The sequence below is a fragment of the Mchenga conophoros genome, linkage group LG16 (genome assembly GCF_057382185.1).
Source record: "Mchenga conophoros isolate Kocher_MC1m ecotype Shallow Benthic linkage group LG16, M_conophoros_male_GT1.1, whole genome shotgun sequence".
In the NCBI taxonomy this organism is placed as follows: Eukaryota; Metazoa; Chordata; class Actinopteri; order Cichliformes; family Cichlidae; genus Mchenga; species Mchenga conophoros.
This window is the reverse complement of record NC_140541.1, coordinates 15,799,181-15,802,450: the sequence shown is the minus strand read 5'-3', so window position 1 is coordinate 15,802,450 and position 3,270 is coordinate 15,799,181.

Sequence of the window (3,270 nt, the reverse complement as noted above, 5' to 3'; positions counted from 1 at the left end):
AGACAGCCTAACGGGTCGTGATTGGCTAACGAGCCCGAATAGAATGATGCGATTGGCTAGCGGGAAACGTCAGTGTGAATTGAGTCCCTCCTCCGGCGGCGGTGACAGAAGGCTTGCTGTACGGAGCGGTTTTCGTCAGGCCACAGCGCTGTAAACATCTGTAAGAAGAGCCTCGTCGACGTATGAACTGTTAGCGAGTGAATAATAGGAAGATTGTGCCTTTTTGTGCTACCACAAAAATAATGCAGCACATTTAGCTATCTCGCTGGTCCTGCTGTGATTTTTAATGCAATGTATCCTGCACACCTCGGTCCCAAAAGCGCTTCCCGTGTAATTTAATTAAGCACAGTAGCAGCAGTCAATTCAGAAGGGAGATGTCATGGCATTTCCTGATTTTAACTATTTGAATGAGCTGACCAGCAGGGGGAGCTATTCACTCATCTTATGCGAGCAGCTTAGCCCGCAGGCAAAGGTTTAAGGACGGGAAGGATTTGAGAAGCAATGTTATAAATGCAGGAAAGAATAGAAAGGCCTCTCAGAACCCCTACATCACCTACAGCTGCAGTATCAAACATAAGGCCTGAAGGACAGAAACACTGCGGTTTCCTCATGACAAAGATATTACACCAAATAATTAATAATTAAATAGCACAAATGTTGCTGGGTTTTTTCACTATCTACTACAGAAATGGGGGGAAATGAGTTTCTGTCAATTAACAAAAACCTTCTGTTTTATAATTGCATGACAGTCTGGCATGACACATTTATTACTTACAATTTAAAGTTTTGGTGACAGATTTCTTTCCTTTAGTACATCAGCATTTCTTTGTCACGTTGAAAAACTGTATGTATTATTGAAACTACACTTTCTTTTTCTTATATTATATCGGCCAACGCGGATGCAGCCTGTGACTCTCTCCACTCAGTGGTCAGCAGACTGCAAACACAATCTCCGAGAGCCCTTCTCATAATATCAGGGGACTTCAATCATGCCTCTTTGGACTCCACACTGCCCACCTTCACCCAGTATGTGACCTGCTCAACCAGAGACAATAAAACACTGGACTTACTGTATGCCAATGCTGAAGAGGCATACAGTTCATCACCTCTCCCTCCACTGGGCAAATCTGACCACAACCTGGTGCACCTTGTCCCTGTGTATGAGCCCTTAGTGCGCAGGGTGCCACCAGCCACCCGCACAGTGCAGAGATGGTCAGAGGAGAGCGAGGAGGCTCTTAAGGACTGTTTTGAGTCGACTGTGTGGGAGGTGATCTGTGACGACCATGGAGAGGACATCGACAGCCTTACTACATGCATTACTGACTATATAAACTTCTGTGTGGATAACACTGTACCTACCAGGACTGTACGGTGTTTCTCCAACAACAAACCTTGGATTACCCCAGAAATTAAAGCTGTCCTCAAGCAGAAGAGGAGGGCCTTCAAATCCAGAGACAAAGAGGAGTTGAAAAGGGTGCAGAGAGAGCTGAGGGGACTGATAAGGAATGGGAAGGACAGCTACAGGCAGAAGATGGAGAACCAGCTTCAACAAAACAACGTTGGTGAAGTCTGGAGAGGCCTCAGAACCATCTCAGGCCACAAACAGCAGAACTCTCTGCCTGGGAGGGATGTGAGATGGGCAAATGAACTGAATCATTTCTTCAACAGATTTGATTCAACCATGAGACAGTCTACAACATCGGCTGCAGACTCACCCACCCCCACTGCTGCTGTTCCACCTCTGACACCTCAGACACTTCACACCTCCTCTATTCACCCTGCTCACTCCTCCCCACCCCCAACAACAGCATCCAATACACACTCAACACAAGGCTCCAGCCTGTCTCTCTCAACCACCCAGGTTAGGAGGGAACTGAGGAGGATTAATGGCAAGAAGGCAGCGGGCCCAGATGGCATCAGCTCGAGGGTCGTCAGGTCCTGCGCGGACCAACTGTGTGGGGTGATGGAGCACCTCTTCAACCTGAGCCTGAGGTTGGGAAGAGTCCCACAGCTCTGGAAAACCTCCTGTGTTGTACCAGTGCCAAAGACTTCACGCCCCAAGGACCTCAACAGCTACAGGCCGGTGGCTCTGACATCCCACCTGATGAAGACCCTGGAGCGGTTGGTCCTGGCTCAGCTTCGGCGCCTAACAAGCTCATCACTGGACCCACTTCAGTTTGCCTACCAGCCTGGCATTGGCGCGGATGATGCCGTCATTCACCTCCTACATCGTTCCCTCGCTCACCTGGAGACCGCTGGAAGCACTGTGAGAATCATGTTCTTTGATTTCTCCAGTGCCTTCAACACCATTCTTCCCTCGGTTCTAAAGGACAAGCTGGAGAACTCTGGAGTGGACCATCACCTCACTACCTGGATTTTGGACTACCTCACCGACCGACCACAGTATGTGAGGACTCAGGGCTGTGTGTCGGACAGGGTCGTCTGCAGTACGGGGGCCCCACAGGGAACGGTTCTGGCTCCGTTCCCCTTCACCATCTACACTGCAGACTTCTCCCACAATTCCACCCAGTGCTTCCTGCAGAAGTTCTCTGATGACTCTGCAATAGTCGGCCTCATCACTGATGGGGACGACAAGGAGTACAGAGGTCTGACCCAAGACTTTGTGGACTGGTGCCAGCTGAACTACCTCCAGATCAACGCCAGTAAAACCAAGGAACTGGTGGTAGACTTCCGCAGGCACAAGCATTCTCCACTGCAACCACTGAACATCCAAGGTATGGACATTGAGGCTGTGGACAGCTACAGGTACCTTGGTGTTCATCTGAACAACAGACTGGACTGGACTCATAACTCAGACGCCCTCTACAGGAAAGGGCAGAGCAGGTTGTACCTGCTGCGGAGACTCAGGTCGTTTGGGGTGGAGGGCCCACTCCTGAAGACCTTCTATGACTCTGTGGTGGCTTCTGCTATCTTTTATGGTGTGGTCTGCTGGGGCGGCAGCATCTCTCCTGGGGACAGGAAGAGACTGAACAGGGTGATCCGAAGGGCCAGCTCTGTTCTAGGATGCCCTCTGGACCCAGTGGAGGTGGTGAGTGACAGGAGAATGGCGGCTAAGCTGTCATCCCTGTTGGACAACGTCTCCCACCCCATGCAGCAGACTGTGACAGCACTGAGCAGCTCCTTCAGTGGGAGACTGCGGCACCCACGGTGTGGGACGGAGAGATTTCGCAGGTCTTTCCTCCCCACTGCTGTCAGACTCCATAATAAAGACTTTAACTGAACAAACACACACATCCACACATGTGCAAT